At 40.0% G+C, this 13,661-nt stretch overlaps 1 pseudogene; it reads left to right on the forward strand.

The window, feature by feature from the left end:
* LOC141577679 (trafficking protein particle complex subunit 9-like) overlaps positions 1-13,661 on the forward strand; it is a 141,119-nt pseudogene that overhangs the window by 44,375 nt on the left and 83,083 nt on the right.

The raw sequence follows: 13,661 nt of genomic DNA on the forward strand, positions 1-13,661 counted from the left end.
GTGCTCTGTAAACACTAAAATCAAAACATTAAAAATGATTATAGTGCAAAATTGGAGTGGGCTTTGAAAGTCCAACCATTGCTAATGATGTTGCTTGTTTTTCTCTAGTGGTGCTTATTGACAGAAAAATTTACAAAGACTGAATTGGTTCTATGTAGTCTTAGTATGGAGGAAAGTTTTGTCAGTGAATATTGTAAGTAAAATCTTTACTCTTTTCTTTCCTGATGATGAATATGTAAGTTGTTTTCATGGCTTAAGTACATTTCCTCATTTGTGAAATTTGAGTGATGCCCTTTACCTTGTTTGACTGTGAGAGGTGGACGCCTTGTATATGAAGCACCCAAGAGCTGCTTATAAAAATATGCTGTCACAAGGACAGATAGTTTAGAAGGATCAACTCTGAATACTAAAGAGGGTGGCTTGTTTCTGATGCATATTCAATATGCATATTTATGAATATATGAATATGGCTTAAAGTAACAAGGATTCAGGGTTTTGTGTGTGTGTGTGCAGTATGAAGTTTTAATGAAATCTTTATCATTCTAGTGAGACAGGGACTAGTTAAATCACCTTAAGCAGACGGCCTTGAATATTATTTACACAGAATGTGTGTTGTTACAACTCAGAATTCATGTTGCCGTGTAACCATCCACTCAGACATTTAAATTCGTAGGAATCTGACCAGAATCATTAAGTTTAGAAAAATCTACATTGATCATTTTCAGGGAATAAGCTTCTCTCTTTTGTGATTAAAGAAAATTTTGATTTATTTTTCTGCACTCTTAATAGGTTTTAAAATATCAAAACATTGATTTGACATGTCACTTTTTTTAATAGAATAAAGCTCATGCTGTTTTAATGTGCAAATAAATGTTTTTGAATTTCAATACACTTGTATGCTTTCCTGGCTCTTTGAGAAGTATTTTGCAAGATACCTATATTAATTACTGTTGGAAAAATACAGACGTGACTTTTATGAATATAGGCCTAGTACAGATCTGTTGGTTTTTGCTACAGTGCAAGACATGAGGCCTAGGAGAGATTTGCTGCTGATTGCCAGGATGACAGATCCCAGATCTCAGTCTCCCCTCCTGTAAAATGAAGTGGCTGGACTGGATTCTTTCCTCTACAAAGAAGTTTCCATGAGCCTGTGTCTTTTGTTTATATTCAGGAGTATTAGCAATGTCAGATTAAATACTGAATACACCTCCCTTCCCCGAAGCAAAGTGCACTATGTGCTACATAAGATTTAATTATCTGATTCTTCTTTCTGATCCAACAGGCAATTTTTGTGTTGCATTTTTCCCAGCAACCTGGAAGGTGTTTTTAGCCATAGGTGGTGCTGTTGCACGTTCTAACAGTCTTAATATTCCTTTTGCAAAAGAAGGTTTAACAAATGTTATTTTGTTTTGATTCCGTTGCTTAGTGCTTCAGAATAGCACAATGTCCATTATGTCTGTCTACCTGGAAAAATTATTCTGCTTATGTCTTAGACTTATTCTGTCATCTCGCTGTGAACATTTCAGACTTGCTGTGCAAACAATGGCAAAATCGGTCTTTTCTTCCAGTGTTAGAAGTCAGTGAGCCGGGATTTTATAAAACAGCTAAGAGCGGCCTCTGGAGCACCTTAAAGCTGAAAAGTGTACTGAGTTCCCTGAGTATTGACCCAGCAGCTGTGTATCATTTGTTGGGAGGTGATTTTGTACATATAAGAAGGGGTGTAGTTTTTTGTCTTGGGTTTGCGTGCACGTGCTGCCACTGAGCCACGTGAGCCTGAGTCAGTTTGCTCTGAGTTATTCCCTCGTCTGTGAGATGGGGACGCTCGTATCTGCTTTGCAGAATTGTGAGAATTAGAAATTATGTAAAGTGTTTAGCACAGTGGGAATGTCAAAGGGCTCATAAAGTTTAGCTCCTGTTTTGTATGAAGCCATCATTTTACAGTCTTTGGCAGTTACTAAGAAACAGGAAAATAAGAAAAGCTGGTTTTATGCTGAAAGATATTTGAGGAGGTTCCATAGTTCCTATACCCATAATTTAGCATCAGCAGGGTCAGGACAGTTACACAGTCGCCTTGAACCAATGTTAAGCCACAGAATTTTTTGTTACTTCATATATATTGGGGCTTAAGGGGACCCAATACCTATACACATGTTTTCTCCAGCAGCCAACTGAGAGATGACTCAGAAGAACAGGCAGGCGATAAATGTCTCCTGTATTACTGATGAAGCCACGTTCTCCATGAACTTCAGGGCTGTGGGAAAATGCGTGTCATGATACTGTGCCCCAGAACTAGAGACTCATGCAGTCCCAGTTAGCTCTGGGCCACAGTGAGCCTTCCCTTAAGAGGATCTGCCCCATCATGCACAGGGCTGCCCTGCCATGGAGCTGAGCATCCCGGGTGCTTCCCAATGGTGGCCAACACTGGAGGGAAAGGAAAGGTTTCATATGCCCTGCTTGTCGACCCGGACTCACACCTCAATCTGTTAGTGTGAGGAGGGCTAGCCGTTGTCCAGGGGTCAGGGGTGTGAAGGGAAAAACACTCTCCATGGACCAGATTGTGGAGGAGGCATCCCTTCCCTCAATTTAAACAGGTGGTGGGATGCAACAGAAGGGTGCTCCCCAAGAGTTTATAAGAGGGGAAATAAGGATTTCCTTTGGGACTCAGACTAGCCATGAAACACAGAAGATGATTAGAAGGGAGATTTGTAAATCACTTTCTTATTAAATTCACATTTGTTGAGCACCAAAAATGTGCTACATTCTTTTCTGAGCGTTTTACAGAAATGAATCCTTCAATCTTCACAACAAGTGAGTAAGGAAGGTTTGATAGTTATCCCAGGTTTACAATGTGGAAATTGAGGCACGGAGAGAGTAAGTAAGTTGGCCAAAGTCACAGAGCTAGTAAGTGACAGAGCTGGTATTTAAACCCTTGCTGTCTGGTTTCCAGGCTCCCAGGGATGGGCTTTGGGTGTTTAGAGGTATCTGCATCCCTGGATCTCTGTACCTCTGTGCATCACTTAGCCCAGAAAGGACAGGGAAAGGAGAGATACACAGGTGCTCACAGTCGTGTCTCAGCCACAGTCCACGGACAGTGCACTGTGATTGGGGTTAAATGTCTTCTGGGCAGCAGATCTTTTCGTATAACAGAAATTTAGTCCATTGAGTTAATCTAGAAACCCTTCCTGCTCTGCTTCTGTCCACTCTTGTCATGTGACTGCCTGCCTGTGATTGGGCTGTTGAGGAGAATCTGTACTCATGGTTGAACTCTGATATTTCAGTCTGGTTTGTAGTTTCACATCTCCTGTTACATTAATAAATTAAATTTCTGGTTTTCTTGCATCAGTCTCTCATGAGTTTGGTTAAATTGAAACCAGTCCATGGGAGCCCAGGGGTGATGACGGTATAATTTCTGAGCACGTTGTGGCACTTCTACCTGTGCGGACCTGCGTGGAAGATTTCTGCACAGCAATGACCCAGGCACTCAGCTATAAACGCTGGGCGTGCTTGCTGTTTGATAGTACATTATTCCCAAAACAGGGACCTGGCTGATCTGGTGGTCTGCTTTGTAATGAAGATATCTAAAGAATTTATCTTGTTCCCCTCTCCCCATGTCTCCCCTAAAGGTAAACTAAGCCTTTTTACTCATTGCGGATTCTACAATCTCTGCCTCATCCCATCTTTCACGAAGTTCCTCCTTACTATCACACAACTGTTAAAGACTATTTCCTTTGATTATACACAATAAATATGGGAGCATTTGAGAGGTTCTTGGAGTTGGCTCCCTAATCCCTCTCGCTTTCTTTCCTTTTTCCACAGTCTTGAGTAATTCATTCCATGTTGGTAAGACTTTTGCCAGCCAGAACACACAGTTCCAGGTGAGAAGGATGCAGACTTTATCTCTCCTACCCGAGGGAGAGAGAGAAAAGAATTGAGGTCTGCTCCCCCGTGGTCCCTTTCTGCCCCAGGGCCACTCATGTTCACCTGCAGCCTTCTGGCCTCTGCTCAGAAGGCCTCTGTCCCAGGACTGACTGCAGCCTTTTCTTCCCTTGTCTATATTTCCTGTGCCTTTCAGAAGTTGGTCTCTTCTCTGCAATTCAACCCTGGCAGATGTGATGGTGGTCAGCGAGCTGGTGGGCAGTCATTTGGTGACTCCCAGGAGCCATGGTGATTCTCCTGAGTCTCTCATTCGGGGTTACAAATCTGTCGAGCACCGGAGGAAGCCCATTCACGTGAGGTCAACACAACATCACATCACTTTCATTTTGTTTTTGAATTTTCAGTGGAGAAAGTATTTGTAGGAAACTGTTCCAGATTTTCGGCCGCCTGCTTTCCTCACCATTATTTCCTTTTTGACTCTGGCGCTTGTTTAAAGAACCAGGTTACTTCTCTGGTCATTTGTAGCAGCTGGGCTTGCCGAATCCTTGATCTGCATTTGAAGCAGAATGCTTCTTCGTGATGTCAAACTGATTTTCCTTGTCATGTCTTAATAATTTGTGTACACTCATCAACTGTTTCAAGTGAAATGCTCTTTTCCAATTTCGGTTAACTCACATTTGCTGAACTCCTGCTTTCATGCTGAGGGCAGTTTCTTCTTCCTGTAATAAAATTTAGCAATTTGCATTTACTATGGGAAGGTAACTGGCTGGAGGTGATTTTTTTCTTACCAGTTTTAATAACAATTCACCCATTAAAATGTACGGCGGTTTTTACTCTATGCCCAGAATTGTTCATCCCAGTCAATCTTAGAAAATTTTCATACCCCCAACAGGAAGCCCCTTACGCATATGCAGACATTCCCATCTTCCCCATCCTCCCACAGCCCCAGAAAGCCACTTTTCTCTCTCTGTGGATTTGCCTGTGCTGGAAATTTCATGTAAATCTAGTTACTTCATGTAAGTGGAACCATCTATTGTGACTGACTTCTTTCACACTGAGTAACGTTTTCAATATTTGTCCAAGTTGTGGCCTGGGTCAGTACTCTATGCCTTGCTATTGCTGAATAATATTCCACTGTATGGCTGGGCCCCTCTGTTTACCCATTCATCACGTGATAGACTTTTGTGTTGTTTCTGCTTTTTGGCTGTGATGAGTAATGGCGCCGTGAATATTCCTGTAGGAATTTTTATATGAACATTTGTTTTCAGTTCTCTTACGTGTGTGCTCAGGAAGCAAAATTGCCTGGTCATTCAGAAACCAAATGTTCAACTCTCTAAGGACCTGCCAGGCTTTTTTCCAAAGTGGCCAGGCTGTGTTACTTCCTCACCAGCAACGGCTGCGACCTCTGCATCTTCTGTGTCCTCATTAGTGCTTGTTACTCTTTTTTTGATTATAACCTATTGTAGTGAGTGTGAAGCGGTTTCTCCTAGTGGTTTTGACTTGATTTCCCTTACAGCTAATGATATTGAACATCGTTTCTTTGTGCTTATTGGCCATTTGTATATTTTCCTTGAAAAATATTTTTCAGATCCTCTATTCATTTTTTAATTGAGTTGCCTTCTTATTGTTGAGTTGTAGGAGGTCCTTTTTTTTTTATAGATACAAATTCCTTATCAGATAAATGATTTGAAAAAATTTTCTCCTGTGTGTTGTTTTTTCTCTTTCTGTATGGTGTCATTTGAAGCAAAGTTTTTAATTTTGATGAACTCCAATTTATCTCTGTTTTCTTTTTTCCTTGTGCTTTTGTGGTAATATTTAATATCTGAGGTATTTTATTTAACCTTTTATATATAAAATAACTTAATTATTAGGACCGTTCTAGGAGACGGGTGCTGTTGTTGTCCCCAGTCTATGGATAGGAGACTGAGATTCAGAAAATTTCACTGACTTATCAGTGTCAAAGCTACACAGTGCTGTTGGAATTCAGACCCTCATGTTTGTCCCAAGTATCTGTGATCCTCACCACCATGCTCCACTCCTTCCTGGAACCGTTAATGAAAAAGCCTTTACTTTTTTGATTTCTTGTTAGTTTTTGTTTTTCTCATTGGGGCCTCATTTCCTCATTTCCTTAAAGAGATCAGTGTAGGTTTATTTTAGGTCTCTTGTAGGCAGAAGCATTGCTATCAGTTAACTTCTTTATTACTCACTCCCCAGTGATGGCTGTTGCTAGTTGACCTAATGAAGTCTTGCTTTAGTCTTTCCTTCTCATGACACTAACATCAGAGTCATCACTTACAGAATGCTTAAAGAAGAAAGTACTTGATTGATTTTATTTTGCTAACCAATCAAACCAATCAAATAAATACCTGGTGTTGAAACATACGGTAAGCCCTCCAGAATAGGGTCACTGTCTTCCTTGTGTTTCATTTGTTTGGTCACAGTGTCTGGATAGTGCCTTGCTGTTCAGCAGTTTTGTTAGGATACGGTGCTTGTGAATCATTCTAAGGACAGAATTTTGACAACAGACTGTGTTGTTCATTTCACGGGGGAAAAGTTAATATAGAAATACTGCTCAGATCTATTTTAAAATTAAGTTTGGAAATTTGAGAAGAGTTCAAGAAACCATACAAAGATCTTTTTCACTAATTTTAGATCTATCTTAGACAAATTATGGTTACATATCAGAGTAACTTATCAAGTACATTTGACAAGAGGAGTGTATTATTGATTATTTGTTTTAGTTGAAATATTCTACTTGGGATAAAATATTCAGTGCCCATAAATGAACAAATATGTTTGTGTTTCTATGCAACATGGGAGTAGACTTCATATGTTTCTATATAATATATATGACTGTGTGTTTTAATCTGTCTGTCAGTGTTTTTATAGTTTTTCAGCAATGTTGTAACTTTGCAATTCTTCTAAGAAAATCACCTCAGATTCTAGTGCAGTTTGTACTGTGTATGCTGTCTTATGCATGGGATTCCACTGTCCCCTTAGTGAGGAATTTCCTCTTCTATTGTGTTAGTATCAGAGTTAAAGGAACTGTGATTTCTAGGCCTTTGCTTTCCATGTGTTTGCACTTGGGTGTCAATCACAATTTTCCCTTTCTTGAGTTTTCATTGTTCAATTAGAATTTTTGAAAATAACTTAATTTGTTGCATCGGTCTCCCTAGAAACTTGATGTGTTTGTGCTTTTCAGTTTTCAATTAATGAAAAATGTAAATACACTCTTGTTTTTGAGTAGTCCTTTTTCACTAGATATTTGTTTACCTCTTTATAGTTAAAATATTTTTTTCCCAATGAGTGAATCGGTGTGTATATTTTAAAAGAAACCTTACTTTTTATTCTTTTTATTGTAACAGTTATATTCATTGTAGAGAATTTAGAAAATAAGGATAAACACAGTAATAACTTCACAATGGCCTCTAATCTCACCTGGAGATACAGTTGTAAGGATTGAAATTGAGAATTACAAGTCCTCTTAAATTGTTCTTCTTTTTCAAGTACGATTTGGTTACTGAGACCCTTGAATTCCCATATGAATTGTAGCAGCAGCTAGTCAGTTTCTGCAGAGGAGCCCGCTGGGATTGTGATCGAGACCATGTTGAATATACGGATCGCTTTGAGGAGCACTGCCATTCCAAGAGCTCTGACTTCTGATCCAGGAATATGCGTGGTGTGTCTGTCCAGTTATTTAGGTCTTCTTTAAGTTTTTTTTCAACAATGCTTTGAGTTTACAGAGTTTTATTTTACTTTTTGTTTTTTGCCTTTATTCTGAGGACAAGTGTGCAAGGTTCCAGAATCAGAAGTGTATTTGAGCCCCGCCACTTGCTGCCACAATGGTCGCTGCGCTCTTGCTTCACCCGCTCTACAATCTTGCACAGAATAGGACCTCAGTAACTCTCTCTCTCTCTTGAATGATTGTATGATTGTTGGATGATGCTTGAGAGTCCTTGTGATGATTTTATTTCCCCAGCCTTTCCCCACTTCTTTACTATGCCCTTTCTCTTCCTTTCCTCCAGCATGGGTTTCAGTCTACCTGTGGCATTGATTTTTCTTGTCTGTAGACACTACCTTTCACTGGTTCACGATCATTTTACATGTGGGCTGTGGAAAATTGCTAGATGTCAAGAAAGAGCCAATCGATTGCATGCTAGTATTTTTAGAGTGTGTTACTGTTTTATCGATTGAAATTAAATCAGGCTGACCCCCTGAGCCCTCCCGTGAGCTGTTTTCGCCTTCCTACAGGTGATACTGCTCTGGTTGCTGAATGTGCCCATTCCCCAGACTTGGTTTTGGAGTTAAGTCACCATCAGTGGAGCCCTCTCTTTAAAAGATGAAGAGAACATTTGCTCCTTCTCCCTGGTTGGGGAATTGGATGAGATGAGGTACCAGATAAAGAATGGAGCCCCACCTCATTCTAACACCCGCTCGTTCCATTCCTTTCTCCAGGGAAAAAGAGTACAATTCAACACTATAAAGATTGATTGTGAGCTAATGAGATAGACAGGACAACCGATCATTTATTAAATATCCTTTCATGCCAGAAACAAATGTATTATACACACAAAAAGCACGCAAAGCACGGTAGTAACGTGATTACACACGTGGGTCCGAGTTCGAGTCCTGCTCTGGAGTGACCAGTCCTGAGAGATGGAGAAATGTTAGGTCAGCTTAGCTTCTCCCGGACTTGTTTGCTGTCCTGCAAAGACGGGCTTGCTAGGCGTCCCTCCCCCTTAGAGGTGCTGTGGGGTGTAAATGGCGCATGGGCAGCCCGAGCACAGTTGCTCATTCCTCGTAAGGGCAGGATAGCATCGCTTTTGTGATTACGGCTTTAAGACCGTCCCGTGTAGACTCTTAGTGCTCCGAAGGGATGCCTTGTGGTTTGGAGATGGGATTCTCACTTCTGTAAATACCCAAGGATTGTGTTATTGGGCCGTGCTGATTTGAATCTATTCTTTAGAAAGTACATATTGTAGATATATTTTTCAAGCATGCATGCTTTTTTCTTTTATTATTTATAGTTCTACCCTCTCTCTTGGTGTGACTTTTCATGGAATCCAGGAAACAGTCCTAAGCCACCTGCCTCTTCACACTTCTCCGTGGTGGTTTTCTTCCCTGACTAGAAGAGGGTTCTGCATAGGAAATTTTCTTTGTTCCCCTTTTCTTGGAGTCTCTCTGTCTGTCTGCCCATCTCTCACCTTTCCATCTGTCCATTTATCTACCCACTGAATCTTCTGACATGTTCCAAAAAGCATTTCAGGCAGCTTACAGAAGAACAGATACCAAATAAACAGGTGAGAAAATGGGGCCAAGTTCAGACAGTGAGGCTAGGAGGCAAGCCTGTGTGAGGGTTGCAGGCATGAGAGACACGCGTCTGCCCTGTGACTTATAAGATTGACAGCAACAGTGTGCCTGAGGCTCCCAGCAGATACAGGGAAACAGGGCTTGTGGGAGATGCTCACTGGCTGTGAAATAAATAAGTGGCTTAGGAGATGCCCAGCCTTTCCAGCTACTAAGGCTTAGGAGAATATTTTGAGTTTCTTCCAAAATCAGAATATTGCATCTTTTCTATTTTCAGAGATCTATGTATAGTTTGTTACATTCTATACCTGGAAATTTCTCCAAAACTGCTTCCCACATGAGTCCCATGGCTCGGGAATGGGGTGGTTCTGCTCATTGACGGGTGTAGGCCAGAAACAGAAAATGACAGCCTCAAAGGAGCCTGGGATTTGTCAGTTATGTTTTGTCAGTACTGTAGTGTTCAAACTCTTTCACAGTATCTCTCCATCTGAGGCGGCAGCGTGCTCTCTTACCAGCATCAGGAGCTCAGGACCACAGGATGGTGCGGGCTGAATGCACTGCCGTCAAGACAGCTGTGCTAGTCACTGCAGGTGTGGTTCTTTTACATACGGCATTTCATGTTCTTTACTAGAATGTTTCAACAGGGAGTTAATTAACTGAGTCAATTCACATTTAATAAATATGATGCTTTGTTGAAAAGACAGTTATAGGCAGAATATAAGCTGTGAAGACTTTAAAAACGGTTTCATTACTGAAATTTCTGTAGGGAAGATACACAGTTTATCTTATTTATTCCTCTCTTTTAAAGTAACAAAGAAACAAGACAGAAAAGGCAGAGGATGGTTTCTGTTCTTCCTCTCCGCTTGCAGGTGCCCTCACCTCCAGTAGCATCCATCCAGACACCAGCACTGACACTGGCCGTGCTCAGAACTGCCTCAGACCTGAAGACACAACTGACAAATAGAAGGGGGCCACGCCCTGTTACAGCAGGTGCTCTCACTTTGTGGGTCCTTATGTAACTGCACGATGTTAATCAGGATCGCCCGTTCTACATTGTGTAGCGCTGCTGCGGTGTCTCCTAGTTACTTGTTTTTGTAAGTATTCATGTATTATTCCCCAATGCGTGGTACTACACGCCTAAAAATGCTTTTTTCAGATGAAAAATAATTTGCATTTAATATAATAAGTCTGAAAAAAGGGGCAAAATAGTCTATCCTGGTCCCGCTACTCAGAGATAATAATTAACAATTTAACATTTATTTTCTGTTCTTTTCGTCAGTGTGTATCAGCTCTGTCATAAAAACCAGTGAGCACTCTGTCCCTGTTTACTGTGCGGAGATCTCCATTTTCCATTCGGCTTATTACATGTTTTTCTACAATATTCTATCTCCCCTGGCATGATTTTTAATGACCAGTGTAGCATTCTGTCTTAAGGAATGCATCGTCCATTTTACTTCGGACTTAAATAAACTTTTAAATTCCAAGTATACTTAACTGAAATACTGAAAAGAGAACTGTGGTGGTACAGGAAGGCCCCTAATTCCCTTCCCAATATTTCCTGAGAGTAAAAGCTGTGGAAAATTTGGTATATATATTTCATGACATTTATGCCTATGAGATACATATATATACACATATGAGAAATCAATGTATAGGTGTGTGTATATATGATTTATTTAAAAATGAGACCATACTATATGTTTTTCTGCAGCTCGCTTTATTCACTCAGGGGTATATCATAGACGTCCTCCCACTCCAGACTCACCCGGTCCTTTCAGATAGATTGGAGGGGTCTCCTGATGTGCGGGTGTCGTCTCTTGTCCACGGACACATTTGGTGGGAGAGTGCTGTGGACAAGGCCCTGGACCACGGCGAAACGCCGGCTCCCTCAGCGCCCGCAGCTCGCCTTGAATTACCGTAACATTGTCTTAATTCTGGACAGTTAAGTTTTCTCCACTTTCCACTGTCAGAAAGAATGTTTGACTTGCATCCTTCTTGTACAGACATTCCTGTGATCTTGTATGTATATTCCTTTAGTTAAGGCTTCTGGAAATTTAGTCCCTGGATGTGACACTTACATTCATCACAGACTCCTTTCAAGTGACTCTAGAAATTCCTTCTCCATTGGGGAATGAAAAAATGCGCAATTACTTATGTAACCAATTCTCTATCGCTGGATATGATTTCACTTCAGTTTTTCTTCCCACCTTTGTAAACAGTGCTGTGTAAATGCCCTGATGGATACATCTGTTTGGACTGATTGTTTTTTTTTCTAAAGGAAACGATTCCTAGAAGTGGAGTTGAGTCAGTGTGTATGTACGTTTTTCAGAGTTTACATATCCATTGATATGTCATCCTCTGAAAAATTCGCTTATGATTTGTTCTCACACAGATGGACACTAACTAGAATATCTTAAAAATATTCGCCAATATGATAAGCAAAAGTGCTTTTTCATTGTTTTTGTTTGCATTTGATGACCAGTGAAGTTTTGAGCTTTTTTCAATCATTAGCCTTTTGAATTTTTTAAAATGAATGATTCATTTTGTCCTTTGCAAACATTTAAGTGAGGGAGCTTCTTGTTGCTTTGTGACAGCTCTTTGTATGTTATGAAAATTTACTTCGTGACTTCATCAACATGTATCACAGAGCTTTTTCTTGTCATTTCTTTCCTTTCATTTTGTTCAGAAAGTTTTTTATTCTTGTTGTGGCTCAAACTACTCTTAAGATAGTAAATGTCTTCCTTCTGGGTTTTATCTTTGACATTCTTAGAAATACTTCCTTATAATGGAATAAATCTCTTCTGTAGGTTTTTTTAATCTCTAAGGTGGTGATTGTAATAGTACTTGTTATAGTGAGGAGAAGTTGAGTTAATAAGAGCAAAGGGTTGTATTTGCTGTTATTAGTACTTTTTAATATTTACATCACTATGTGCAATTTATCTTGTGGTCATTATGACAGGAATAGAATTTATTCTTTCTAGGTGATTCTGATTGTCCCAGGACAATTATTGAATTCATACTTTTCTCTTTGATTTGAAATCCCACCTGTACAAAATAATTACATACACTAGAGTCTCTTTTTGAACTCATGGTTCCTTTCTGTCAATCTCCCTTCCTTACTCCAGCACCATATCTTACATATTGTAAAAATTTATTTAATCACTGGCAGTCTGATTTTTTTTTGATTCTTTTCTTCCATCCCAAATTTTCTTGTCTAGTATTATGACTTTATTATTCCTGAAGAGTTCCAAAATATTTTGTTCAAGTTAAAAAAAATCAGATTGGAATTTTCATGGGAGTTTTTAGTAAGTTTTGAATTATTCTTAGGAGAACTTACATCTTTACAAAACTGCTTTCCTCCATGCAATATGTTTATGTCTCTACATTCATACCTCTTACTTTAACACTCAGTATAGTCCTGAAGTTTCTCCATTTAGAACATGGGCATTATTTTTGAATTTATTCCAGTTTATTGTTTATGTTTTTGTTAATTTTGTGAGAATTTTTTGCTATTATATATTTAAATGCTTAAAACTGACATTTAGAAAGGAAGATTCGGTTTGTCAATACTCAATTTGTAATTTGTCATTTAAAATTGTAAGTATTAAGCACTTGTTCCAGAATCCTTTCTTTTCTGTTTTTAAAAATTTGTTTCCAAGATTCTCAAAATGGTCATAGCTAAGTAGTAGTATAGGTGGGGAGACAGATGGAGAGAGGTATTGTGGCTCATGTACAGACTGTGAGCAGTTTCATGGCTGCCTTTAGGCTGGAGAAGCCGCAGAAGAGCCCAGGTTAGACCGGGGGTGGCTTTGTATGCACTTGAAAGCCAGCTTTCCTGCCTGTATGGTGAAGCCTGGTGGGCGTGGCAGGTAGATGATCAAGGTCCGATGGAGGTCATTGGCTGCACAGAGCGCTGTGTCTGTGAGAACTGGCTAACATTACCATGGGAAATGCTTGGCGCCAGGAACACTGCAGGGGAGCTGGGGAGCCTGTGTGTTAAGGATTTTCCAGTCCTGGGAGTGGGAAGAGCAGACTCTGCATTCAGATCTGAGTTTGAATTCATCCTCTTTAGTTTACTGGTCCTCTGACTTTTGTCAAGTTATACATTCTCTTTGAACACCTGTTTTCTTGTCTCTCAAAACAGGAGAATTACGGCCTGCTGCTAGAGTGTTTGATCAGTGTAAATGATTTGTGTCTATAAGATGCCACGTACAGCCACAATCTCAGTGAGAAATGGGTTGTCGCCTCTTCTTCTGCAACTCAGTGCTCGATAAGACATCGGGGGAAAGCCAGTCCCTAATTTGTTGTGATGCAATGAGGAACAAAATTAACGTCTTGCCTTTCCCTAGCAGTATTCTTACTTCTTTGTTTCATTTACCTCTTTCCTCCTTTACTCTCCCCTTTCACCTCCTCCACCAAAAGAGACTGAGACTGTCTGAGAACACTAGATTCAAATTACTTTAAATGTTGGCTCATCC

The sequence above is a fragment of the Camelus bactrianus genome, chromosome 5 (assembly GCF_048773025.1).
Source record: "Camelus bactrianus isolate YW-2024 breed Bactrian camel chromosome 5, ASM4877302v1, whole genome shotgun sequence".
Classification (NCBI taxonomy): Eukaryota; Metazoa; Chordata; class Mammalia; order Artiodactyla; family Camelidae; genus Camelus; species Camelus bactrianus.